Below are 13305 nucleotides of genomic sequence, written 5' to 3'. Positions count from 1 at the left end.
GAAAATGGAAAAACATCTCTATGTACGGCAAGAAAAAACTGTAAACTTTCTATTCTATACACAGCAAAAACATCTTTCAAAAATAAAGACTTATTTAGACGTGAAAAAATGGAAAGGATTCACGATCAATAGAGCTGCACTGCAAGAAATAAGAATGGATGTCCTTCCAGCAGAAGGAAATGGACTCCAGGTGGATATCGGGATCTATGCGATGGAATGGAGAGCACAGAAATGGTAACTGTGTGTGTGTGTGTGTATACACACATAATGTATATATAATTTATATATATGTATAATGTATATATATATATAATTTTTTTCTTATTCAAAAATATCCCTTTTAAAGATACTTTTGAGCCACTTGGTACCGGAAGGTGGCTTTTGGACCCGGCGGTGCGAATCGGGGTGCTGACAGTGCTCAGGAGCTGAGAGCCCCGCCTTGAAGACACGGATGAAGCATTCTGCATCTGGTGAATGAATGCTGAGCATGGGAGCATCTGATGATGCAGGCCGCCGCATCTCATTTGGAGTATGTTACGAACCCTTTCTACGATCTCTGTATGCAAATCATCCGATGGTGAAGAGAAGACATTAACAGGCACGTGAAAACCAGTCCTCCACCCACTGCTCCAAAGACTCAGCTGCCTTGGAGTCCCCAAAGTGCTTTGCCCGTAACTGAGGCCACGTCTCCTGCCGTTGCAGCACAGTCAACAAATGGCACACGTTCTTACAGGACCGTCTGCCTGGTGGAGTCCCTTCTTGCAGAATTTGCCTCGGTGGTGGAGTAGAAGTCATCTGGCCCCTGTGTGCAGTCACCCTGTCGCTCTGCATCAGTGCAGTTCAGAGCAGCATTCACACAGCGTGGACTTGATCAAGATCACGCATTTCAGTTTATAGTCTGTATCCTGGAGACTACCCAGGTGGTGACTGCCCCTGCCCCGTATTTGAGGCTCCTGTCTTTCTTCCCTCATTGATTCCTTCTCTGGTGAACGGGATGTGTAGCCAGCAAATGCAAAAGGGAGGTGGAACCATAATCGCATTTGGCAAGTATTAATGTATGTGAGGAGAGTTTTCTGCAAGATACAGCCAGCCCCCTAAACCCAGAGGCTAGAGTAGAGTATATATAAGAGATGTTCAACTTTAAAAAAACAATGTGGTTGACAGTGTTAACATGTGCACTGCTTGTTTGGTTGACGAGCCTAAAATCGTGGAGCCATAAGCAATTAGCTTTTCTCAGTGGGATCCATCTGTACACGATGAAGCCAGAGGGAAGAGGCTGAGTCAGAAAAAGAAGCTTGAAGAACCCATAATAATGGTGTTCATGTGGCCGGACTGTGACGGGTAAAGCTTGACTCAGTGCAGCCTTTCAGCGAAGAACACAAATAGCAGCAACTGAAAAGATGGTGAGTGTGGTGCACTGAGCACTGTCTTGCTGGACACACGTCCCATGGGAGCTGACCACGGCAAGGACTACCTGCAGAGCGAAGCTGGGTGAACACGGGACACCACTCGGCCACAGAAAGGAACCAACTACGGAGACACACAGCAACTGGGCTGGATCTCCAGGGTAATAGGCCGGATGAGAAGAGGCAGTCTCTTAGAGGCAGGCTGCTGGGTGGGGAGCATTGAAGGAACTGCCCACTGTGGCCACGCTGTGCACACAGCACAAGGCTGTGCAAGCAACGGCATCATCACCGTCTTCAGCTTGTTGGTGCCTATTGAGTTTATGGGGCCTTTGGGTCATTCCGTGTCCCTCTGGGCCAAGGTAGCACGTAAAAGTGTTTTATGCAGGTCAGCTCTCTACAAGAAAGGTTGTTGCCTCCAATTCCAGGCATCCTCTCCAAGATCCTCAAGAGCATCTGGCTCTACCGCAGAGTGATGAGAGGGTGAGGGTGGGGTCAGACTTGGGGCTTATAGCCCCCAGTGGCCATTGTGTGGCCCCAGGCCAGTTACTGTTGGGGAAATAAGATAGTCTTGCCAACAAAAGACTCTTCTGTACCAATATCGAAGCGAGAATGCAATTTAATCTTGAGTGAAGTTTACATTCAAGTGATTGAGTTTACATGCACGAAACATAGCATGAAAGTGACTACAAAGTCTGGATAGAATTTCAAAAATTTATATAGTAGAACAGACTAGAGAACAAGGAAACCTTCTGGAATCTCCTAGAGAGACAAGAGGACGCAGCTGTGAGGTCTTCTAAGGTAATCTCAGAGGTGTTTGCTTTCAGTTCTAAGGGTAGGAGGCCCGTGACCTTGCACAGTAAAACCAAAAGGTTTGGCCTCTTATCAGACCTATTAAGGCGACACTCCAAGGAGGAGAGGGTGGGGAGGCAGCTGCCTCCTTCCTCTTTATTAACAAAAAATGCTTGATCATCTTACTGAGCCTCAGTTTCCTCACATGCAGAAGGGGCTCACGTCGTCGTCCTTGCAGTGTGTCGTTGCGGGGTTCAACAGTCTGCCCAGAGTGGGGCCTCTGCCATCCCACCTCCCTTTCTTCCTCCATGTAGATGTCTGGGGTGAAGGGTTGGGAGGGTCAACCAATCTGGCCCAGCTGAACAGTCCAGAATCCCCCACCCCCGACTGCCCTTCATTGCCTTGGCCCCACCAGCGTCCTGGCCTGGTCTGCTCTGGTCTGCGTCACAGGCGGCAGTTGGATCCCCTCCCCCTCAATGAAGACTATGCGTTAGGTACCACAACGTCTTCCCAATGTTTCAGGGGAGGGTGGCCTCCCAGCCCACATGTGCTGGAGCCAGCTGTGATTGCCACGGACTGAGATCTCATAGATTTCATTTTTCCCTTGGAAAGCGAGACTCCCATAGAGATCGTGGAACCTTCTACTAAGAGTTCTGCTGTCAATTAAAAACATTTTTTTTGTTTGAGGAAAGGATGTTGTCATTTCTATGTGTTAAGAAGCTGAAGCAAATATTTACTGCAGATGTTTTTGTAATCGCTTCTCTTTCGCTTGGATTGTATTTTTGATCCAAGTGATGTTGATCTGAGAGCACTGAGGGAGCGCGGGTCCTCTCTGAGTGACACCCGTGGGGGCTCAGCCACCACTTGCTGCCTTTGTTCAGGGGGGGATGGGGCCTGGCTCTTCCAGAGGAACCCCTCCATCCTGCCTCTCTGTCTCTGTCTGCTGAAGCAGAGGAGCCCAAGTCCTTGGGTGTCATCAGATGGGACAAGCCAGAGAGAAGTGAGCCCCCCACTCACTCGGACAGAAACATTTCAGGAGCCATCTGGTTCCAATGTCACAAGCTGAAATGCTTGCTTTCCTTTTCATCGACTTCAACAACAACAACCATATATATGTGTATCAGTTTACTTTTGGCATGTTCAAAGGCAACACAATTCCTTTAGGAGTCCAGAAAGAAAAACAAATAGGTCCTTCCTAAGAAGTGGGATCTGGACCCCACCTGGAATGACATTAATCCACAAACAGTGCCCTGAGTTCTGTGGACTGTCCATATTGGCTCGTAGATCTGTCAACGCAAAATAACCAATAACCATTCTATAGATGAGAGAAATAAGGTGAGTTTACTGAGCCAGAGTGAGGATTATAACCCAGGAAGGCCTTAGAAGGCGTGCAGAGAAGCATGGTTTTCAGTACAGTCTTATATCTTTTTAGAACAAAGAACATACATTAAACATGCTGAGGATATATTTTCATCAAAGTTTCAAAGAAGTATTTATTTGCAAATTAGCAGGTCAACATGACCCTGATGTTGGGAAAGGGGCTAATCCAGGCGTTACCAACAGGGCGTAGGAGGAGAAGTATGCATTCTTATCTTCAGAGAGCGCATTCTTTACTTTAATGGTTAAGCAGATGTGCAATGTATGTCTGATAGGCCATAAGTCAGCCTTTTTAGTTCAAGCCAAATCAGCTTTGAACCTGAATAGTTACCCCATATACCTCAATATGTGAGAATCTCTTGTCAGATCGTTCAAATGGGCCTTTATGGAAGGGTGTGTGTGTGTGTGTGTGTGTGCATACGCGCATGTGTCTGGGGATTGGTGGCATGTGAGTGTGTGTGTTTGTGGGATTGTGATGTGTGGGTGTGTGCATATGCTTAGTGAGTGTGAGTGTATATCTCATGTGGTGTGTGTGTGTGCATGTGGTATGTGTATGTGTATGGTATGTGCATGATGTGTGTGGATGGGTATGTGTGTGGGGTGCGTGCAAGTGTGGTATACGTTTTGTAGGATATATGCTTATGTGTGTATGTGTGTGTGTGACCATGAGTATGTATGTGTGTGGTGTGTGTGACTATTTGCAGCATGTATATATGCATGTGTGTGTATTAGTTGGGGTTCTCTAGCCAAACAGAACTAACAGGAAGTGTGTATATATATATAGAGAGAGAGAGAGAAATAGATAGATCTATCTTAAGGAATTGGCTCACACGATTATGGAGACTTGGGAAGTCCAAAATCTGCAGGATAGGCCAGCAGGCTAGAGACCCAGGGAAGAATTGCCATTTCAGTCCAAAGGCCATCCGATGGAAGAATTCCTCCTTGCAATGGGGAAATCAGCCTTTGTTCTATTCAGGCCTTCAAATGATTGCATGAGGCCCACCCAAATTATGGTGGACAATCGACTTTATTCAAAGTCTACTGATTTAAATATTAATCTCATCCAGAAACAATCAGAATAAGGTTTGACCACATATCTGGGCACCACGGTGCGTCCATGTTGACTCATAAAATTAACCATCACAGTGTGTTTGTTTGTGTGTGGGGCATGTATGTGTGTGTGTCTGTGGATAAGCACGTGCATGGTAGGTCAACGTATGAATGTGTGTATGTGTATGTACACATGACTGTATGAACACGTATTTGGTGTGTATGTGTACATGAGTTTGTGTGAGTATATATGCACGTGGGGTGTGTGTGTGTGTGTGTGTGTGTGTGTTGGGGCTACTTTGGTCTTATTTCTTGGGGGTGGATGATGTAGGGGGCCCTGCAACCCCAGCTGCCTAGACCAGGCTCTTCTCTCAGCTCTGCTCTTGGTCAAGGTACTTTATCTCTCTGTCCTCTGATTCTTCATGGGCATTGAATGGGAGGAAGACTGTCCTCTACTCTCTCTGGGCCCTTTCTGGCTGGGCTACAAATTAAATTGACATGAAACCGAATAGCAGGAGAAAATCAAACAAAGCTTTATAACATGTATATGTGGGGGAGACCCACTGGGTAACTTGACAAAATGGCAGAGGTTCTCTTATTAAATAGATTCAGCTAAAGACAAAGGAGGATGTTGGGAGTGGGGGAGTCAGTTATGAGAGATTACCAGAAAAGCACAGTAAACAAGAGTAACGTTATTATGCGGATTTAAGGCCTCACCTTCTGCATTGATAAGAGCTTCTAGAGATGAGGTCATCCTCCCCTCTTCTTCCTGGTACAGAGGGGGAGATACCTTTACAAATGGAGATTTCTCTGACAAATATAAATGTTTGGTAAACAGAACTTTCATAAGAATGGGCTTAGCAAGGACCCACCCAGTCTATTGATACCCAGAGTTATCTATGGTGATGGTTTGTCCTGGGGACAGACCTTCTATCTTAAACCCTTTTAGGCAGTTAGTGGGGGGGTTGAGGGGAGGTCAAATTTTCTTTCAGCCTTTTGAGCCTTTATTGTCTTCAGCTCCAAAAAATCCACATACCAGAGTGGCACATCTTGGGGCAGCCTGCCCTGCACCCCATCAGAGTTATAGGTTTCCCTTCACTGAATTGTGAGGATTCAGTGAATTAATACCTGTAACATTTAGTCTATGTGTCTGGTGTGTAGTGAGCACTTGATAATGGCAGTTTTTGTTGCTTTTACTAACATGGTTAGGTTTGAGACAGTAGGGTACCTGGGTTAGTGTGTGAGAAGTGAGGAAGAGGGGAGTGATATATATAGAGCCAGGACCATCTTCCAGGCTTGTGTGGGGGATCAGAATTGGCCACCCCAAAATGTGTCTCTTGGCCTTGATTATTTTTAAGAACAAAAGACTCTGAAAGAAACTTTGGCCTTCCCCCTAACTGCCTAAAAGAATTTAAGATAGAAGACCTGTTTCAGAAAGGAGCTAATACCGCGAGATAACTATAGTATAATATAAAATAGGTGTGATGAGACAGACACTACAAGCCCATCTTATTGAAATTCTGTTTCCCGGGCCACATCTCTATAGGTGGCCCAGTAAACAATTGTCTAACAAACATTTGCTTTTCCATCCCCATGTGACTTGTCTTCCTCCCCTTTGAAGTCCAAAACCACCACCCCCAACATCCTCTTTTGTCTTTAGCTGAAAATGCTATTTAAGATGACAACCTCAGCCAGAATGCTGAGTTACCCAATTTTCCCTGGGTTTCTCCCATGTATACATGTTATAAAGCTTTGTTCGATTTTCCTCTGTTATTCTGTCTCATGTCAATTTAATTCATAGCCCAGCCAGAAAGGACCCAGAGAGGGTGGAGGATATGTCTTCACCCCCTACACTTGCAGATGGCTATCTTCTTGCTGTGTCCTCATGTGGTGGAGAGAGAACTCTGGTCTCTCATTTCCCTGGTAAGGGCACCACTCTCATCCTGAGGGCTTCTCTCTTGTGACCTAATTACCTCCCAAAGGCCCCATCTCCAGATATAATCATATTGGGAGTTAGGGCTTCAGCGTATGAACTTTGGGGAGACATAGTTCAGTCCATAGCAGTAGGGAAGTGGATAAGGTAGCTTGCACGTCAGATTTGTCTGCCAGAGAACCCACAGGGAAGAGTCCTTCTCTCTGCTCTGCAGGGTCATCTGCCCAGAGCTCCAGGGGCACCAGCAGGGCTTGTGCTGTGATGCTCCAACCTTCCACTCTCCCGAGACCCCAAAAACAACACCATCCTAAGGACCAAACCTTTCTGGCCCAAGCTGAGTTCAGGCTCTCATCTGCCTACCTGCTCCCTGCAGAACATCCCTTCTCCTACTCGGCTCAGGGTCACCCAGCCCCTGAACTGGGGGCCTTCAGGGCCAGGATTTTTTTCCATCAGTGGGTCAGGAGGTAATTTTAGTGGGTCATGACCAACACATTGTTTAAAGAAATAAAACAGAAGAGGAGAATCAGAGTGCATCCCTGAAGCAGCAGTCTTTTCTTGGTAGAATTTGCTTCCCCTGCATGTAATGCGTGCAAATAAACGTGTCTGCGCAGGGGCCTGGGCTGGGCCAGGATTTCTAAGTGGGGATGGAAAAGAAGTTTGAAGCTGCTGCTCTAGGGGATGCTGAGAATACAAAATTTCCCTCTCTGTTCTCAAGATGTCTCCAGGCAAGGCACAGAGACGGGGTATTTGAGGCGAGACTGTCCTCTGGGATCATCTTTGCTGAATGTCTCTTTTTATAGCTACGGAATGTGAAGCCAAGAGGAGCACAGAAAGTTCCCCATGCCACCCACTGGGCTTCTGCCTCGGGCCTCCCCAAGGCCTCCTTCGGGGGGAGGGAGGTGTATAGGAGGAATATTGTATCGTAAGAGGCGACAGGATAACGTCAGTGGAAATGGACCTCTGAAAATTCTCTTCTCCAAGAAAACTGGCAAAAATTAGCACGACCAACTGTTTCAGAACTCTGGAATTGACCAAAGGCTTGCAACAATTCTAGGAGCATTTATTCAAGAAGAATGGCCAGATCTTGATAAGAAGAACAAGCTTTGTATCATTTACCTTACGCTATTCCCATCCCCCTTCCTCCAGCTCTCTGGTAGCCTTGAAAATCAATGACTCTCAACCACAGTGAAGGCCAGGAGCTTGGTGGCCTCGGAGGGGGCAATGGAGTGCGTGCTACTTCAGAGCCTCATCACCAGAGAATTGTCATCACTTAAACAGGCCGACGGTTGATTAAAAGACCCGTCTGCAAGGCTGTCTTTATTGACCTGACTTGGAGTGCTCCTGGCACAAAGAGCCTTCTCCCCAGAGCATTCGTGGGAAACACTTGTAGGCAAATGTTTAGCTGCATGGCAACCAGAGGCAGCGGGTAACAGTTACAGCAAATAATAGGTTTACCAGAAAGCTTAAAAGGAAAAGATGGAGAATGAGATGTCCACAGGAGCTTTTAAAAGCTCCCACATATTCCTGGGAATCTGGAAGGCCACACGCATGCTGTGTGCTTGCTCAGGAAAGACCTGAGAAGGCCCAAAGCTCTCACCTCTGGCTGATTTTGAGCCTGGGAAGTAAAGGCCGGGGCAGAGTTGTCAACTGCCTGGCTAAGTGTTGAAGGAATGTCCCTTTAAGGCAGCCTCTTGGCAAAGACTGGGAGATTTGTAGTTTCCAGGCACTTAAGGAAAACCGTCCAATCGTTAGCTGGATACGAAGCTAAGTGAGAAGAGAGTTGAGTGGCCACCAATGATGAAGAATGTACGTTACAGAATTTGTTAAGAAATGTCACTAAGCAAAACAAAACAAAAAACAGCAAGCAGCACCAACAACAAAACCTGGGGAGGGAGAGAATCTGATTTCCAGAGTTAACACATTATATTAGTTTAAATGTCCAGTTTTCAAAGAAAAATTACAACTTGAAAAAGAGAGAAAGCAAGAAAGACTGCTTCATCCAACAACAGCAGAACACACATTCTTCTCAGCCTCACGTGGAACGTTCACCAAGATAGATCATATTCTGGGCCATAAAACACATCTTAACAAATTTATAGACTATATATCATACGATGTCTGCTCTCAGACCACAATAGAATTAAAAGAAATCAATTACAGAAAAATAGCTGGATAATCCCAAAATACTTGGAGATTAAACAACACACTTCCAAATAACGTATGAGTCAAAGAAGAAATCTCAATATAAATTTTAAAATATTTTAAATAAAATATTTGAATAATATTTGAATAATATTCAATATTTGAATATTGAATAATAAAATATTTGAATAAAATAAAATAAAAATGAAAACACGACATCAATATTTGTAGGATGCAGTGAGAGCAGTGGTTAGAAGGAAATTTATAGCATTGAATATATATAGAAAAGAAGAATGATCTAAAATCAATCATCTAAGCTTGCACCTTAGGAAACACCTTAGGAAAAAGAAGAACAAATTAATTTCAAAGTAAGCAAAAGAGAAGAAATGATAAAAATTAGAGCAAAAATCAATGAAATTAGAAACAAGAAATCAATATAGAAAATCAATGAAACCAAAAGCTGGTTTTTTGAAAAAAATCAATAAAATCAATAAGCCAGGCTAACTAAAGAAAGAGAGAGGTCTCAAATTACTCATATCAGAAATGAAAGAGGGGACATCACTACAAATTCTGTGGACATTAAAAGAATAATCAAGGAATACTATGAACTACTCTATGCCCACACATTTGATAACCTAGATGAAGTCAATTTAATTCTTGAAAGACACAATCTGCCAAAACTCATACAAAAAGAGATAGATGATATAAATAGGCATATATCTTTCAAATAAATTGAATCAATAACTATTAACCTTACAAAACAGAAAGAACCAGACCCAGAAGGGTTCACTGGTGAATTCTACCAAATATTTAAGGAAGAAATTATACCAATTCTCTACAATGTCTTCCAGAAGATAGGAACAGAGGAAATACTTTCTAACTCATTTTATGAGGCCAGCATTACCCTAATACCAAAACCAGACAAAGACATTACAAGAAAACTAAAAACAAAAATATCTCATGAACATAGCTGCAATAATCCTCAACAAAATATCGGCAAATCAAATCTAACAATGTATAAAAAGAATTATAGACCATGACGAACTGGAGTCTACCCAAAGTATGCAAGGCAGGTTCAACATTCAAAAATCAATCAATGTAATCTATCACATCAACAGGCTAAAGAAGAAAAATCCCATGATCTTATTAATAGATGCAGAAAAGTTCTTTTTGACAAAATCTAATACCCATTCATGATACAAACTCTCAGTATACTAGGAATAGAGGTCAACTTCCTCAACTTGATAGAGAATCTCTACAAAAAGTCTACAGCCAACATCATACTTAATAGTGAGAAACTAGAAGCTTTCCCACTAAGATCAGGGACAAGCCAAGGACATCCTCTCTCATCAATGTTTTTCAACACTGGAACTCTCATTCCTTGCTGGTAGGAATGCAACGTGGTGCAGCCACTTTGGAAGACAATTTTGTGGTTTCTTACAAAACTAAACATACTCTTACCATACTATCCAGCAGTCATACTGTTTGGTATTTACCCAAAGGAGCTGAAAACTATGTCCACACAAAATCCTGCACCCAGATGTTTATAACAGCTTTATTCATAATTGCCCAAACCTGGAAGCAATCAAGATGTCCTTCAGTAGGTGAATGGATAAATAAACTGTGGTACATCCAGACAATGGAATATTACTCAGTCTTAAAATGATATGAGATATCAAGCCATGAAAACGTATGGGGGAAACTTAAAAGCATATTACTAAGTGAAAGAAGCCAATCTGAAAAGAGTAGATATCCTATGATTCCAACTATTTGACATTGTGGAAAAGGCAAAACTTTGGAGACAGTGAAAAGATCAGTGGTTGCCGGGGGGTCAGCAGAAAAGGAGGGATAAATAGGCAGAGCACAGGGCAGTGGAGCTACTCTGCATGAGAAGTTTCTTCCTATTTAATTAAAAAGACAACTGCGTAAAGCAATAATTATAAATATATATTGATGGGCATGCAATGTATATAATGTAATTTTTATGATAACAGCACAAAGGAATGGGGAAGAAGTGGGGTATAGAGGAGCAAAGTTTCTGTATACTATTAAAATTAAGTTAGTATTAATATGAACTAGATTGTTATAAGTAAAGATGTCAACTGTAACCCCAAACAAAAACTAATAACTCAAAAATATAGAGTAAAAGAAACAACAAGGAAATTAAAATTGTTTATTAGAAAATATCTATTTAACACAAAAGAAGGCAGTAATGGAGGAACAGAGGAACAGAAAAAGCATGACATACAGAAAGCAAGTAGCAAATGGCAGACGTAAATACTACCTTATCAGAAATTATGTTAAATATAAATGGACTAAACATTCCAATTGAAAGGCATGCATTGACAGAATGGGCTTAAAAATATGATCCGACTATATTCAGCCTATAAGAGACATACTTTAGATTTAAAAAATCAGATAGGTTGAAAGTAAAAAGATGGAAAAGAGGGGGCTGGCCCAGTGGTGCAAGCAGTTAAGTGCACACGCTCCGCTGCAGTGGCCCGGGTTTCACCGGTTCGGATCCCAGGCGTGTACCGACGCATCGCTTGGCAAGCCATGCTATGGCGGCGTCCCATATAAAGTGGAGGAAGACGGGCATGGATGTTAGCCCAGGGCCAGTCTTCCTCAGCAAAAAGAGGAGGATTGCCAGATGTTAGCTCAGGGCCGATCTTCCTCACACACACACACACACAAAAAGATGGAAAAGAAATATACCATGCAATCAAAAAAGAGCTAGAGTGGCTATAGTGACATCAGACAGAATAGACTTTAAGACAAAAATTGTGACTAGAAACAAAATTTTGTAATGATAATAGGGTCAATCCATTAAGAAGATATGACAGTCATAAACATACGTGCACCTCACAAGAAAAATGAAGGGATAAATAGGAAAATAAAAAATAACAGCTGAAGATGTCAATAACCCACTTTCAATAATGGCTAGAACAACCAGAAAGAAAAAGAAAATAAAAAATTTGAAACCAATATGTATAGAATGTTCCACCCAACAACACCAGAATATACATTCTTCTCAAGTGTGCATGAAATAATCTCCAGGATAGGCCATCCGTTAGACAATAAAACAATTCTCAATGCATTTAAAAGAATTTAAATTGTACAAAGCATGTTCTCTGACCAAAGTGGAGTGAAATTAGAAATCAATGACAGGAAATTTGGGAAATTCACAAATATGTGGAAATTAAACAACACGCTTCTAATTAACCAATGGGTCAAAGAAGAAATCACAAGGGAAATTAGAAAACACTTTGACATGAAGGAAAAGGAAAACATAACATGCAAAACTTCTGAGATGCAGTCAAAGCAGTGCCTCAAGGGAAATTTATGGATGTGAATGCTGATATTAAAAAAACAAGAAAGATCTCAAATTAATAACCTAACTTGCCACCTGAAGGATCTAGAAAAATAAGACTAAACTAAACTCAAAGGTAAGTATAAGGAAGCAAATAATAAAAATTAGAGCTGAAATTAATGAAATAGGAAACAGAAAAATAGAAAAATAATCATGGAACCAAAAGTTGTTTTTTTGAAATTCAACAAAATTGACAAACCTGTAGCTACACTGACCAAAAAAAAAAAAAGAAAGAGAGAGAAGACTCAAATTTCTAAAGTCAGGAATGAAGGAGGGGACACTACTACTGGCCCGACAGAAATAAAACATAAGGGAATACAATAAACAATTGTATGTCAACAAATTAGATAACCTAGATGAAATGTACAAATTCCTAGAAAGACACGAACTACCGAAACTAACTTAAGAAGAAATAAAAAATCTGAAGAGACCTATAGCGCATAGAGATTGAATTAACAATAATAATAAAAAACTTCTCACAAAGAAAATACTGGGACCAGATGGCTTCACTGGTGAACTCTACCAAAAGCTTAAGGAGAAATTAATACTAATCATTCACAAAATGGTCTGAAAAATAGAAGAGGAGTCAACACCTCCCACTCATCAATGACACCAGTATTCTCTGATACCAAAGTCAGAAAAAGACATCACAAGAAAACTACAAGTTGATATCTCTTATGAATATGGACACAAAAATCCCCCATAAGATACAAGCAAACCAACAGCAATCCATAAAAAGGATTACACACTATGACAAAATGGCGTTATCCCAGGAATGCAAGGTTGCTTTAACATCCCAAAGTCGATCAGTGTAAGACACTATATTGATAGAATAAAGGATAAACACCACATGATCATCTCAATAGATACCAGAAAGAACTTGAAAAAAATCTAATACCCTTTTATAATCTCTTTTCATGTTTCACTCAACAAATTTGAAATAGAAGGGAACTTTCTCAAGCTAATAAAGAACATCTGTGAAAAATCCACAGCTAACATGCTTAATGGCGAAAGACTGTAAGCTTTCCCCCTCAAGTCAGGAACAAGACAAGGATGCCTACTTTCTCCACTTCCACTCAACACTGTACCAGAGGTTTTAGCCAGGGAAATTAAGCAAGAAATAGAAATAAAAGCATTCATATTGTAAAGGAAGAAATAAAACTATCTTTATTTATGAATAATATGATCCTGAACATAGAAAACCCTAAGGAATACACACAGACACACACACACACACA

The 13305-nt window shown here is 41.8% G+C and overlaps 1 pseudogene; it reads left to right on the top strand.

Moving 5' to 3' along the window:
* The first annotated feature begins 531 nt into the window (after positions 1–531).
* On the top strand, positions 532–1386 carry LOC131421190 (AKT-interacting protein-like; annotated as a pseudogene).
* The last annotated feature ends 11919 nt before the right edge of the window (positions 1387–13305 follow it).

Source organism: Diceros bicornis, chromosome 24 (assembly GCF_020826845.1).
Source record: "Diceros bicornis minor isolate mBicDic1 chromosome 24, mDicBic1.mat.cur, whole genome shotgun sequence".
NCBI classification, from domain to species: domain Eukaryota; kingdom Metazoa; phylum Chordata; class Mammalia; order Perissodactyla; family Rhinocerotidae; genus Diceros; species Diceros bicornis.
This window is presented reverse-complemented; position numbering and strand designations above follow the sequence as displayed.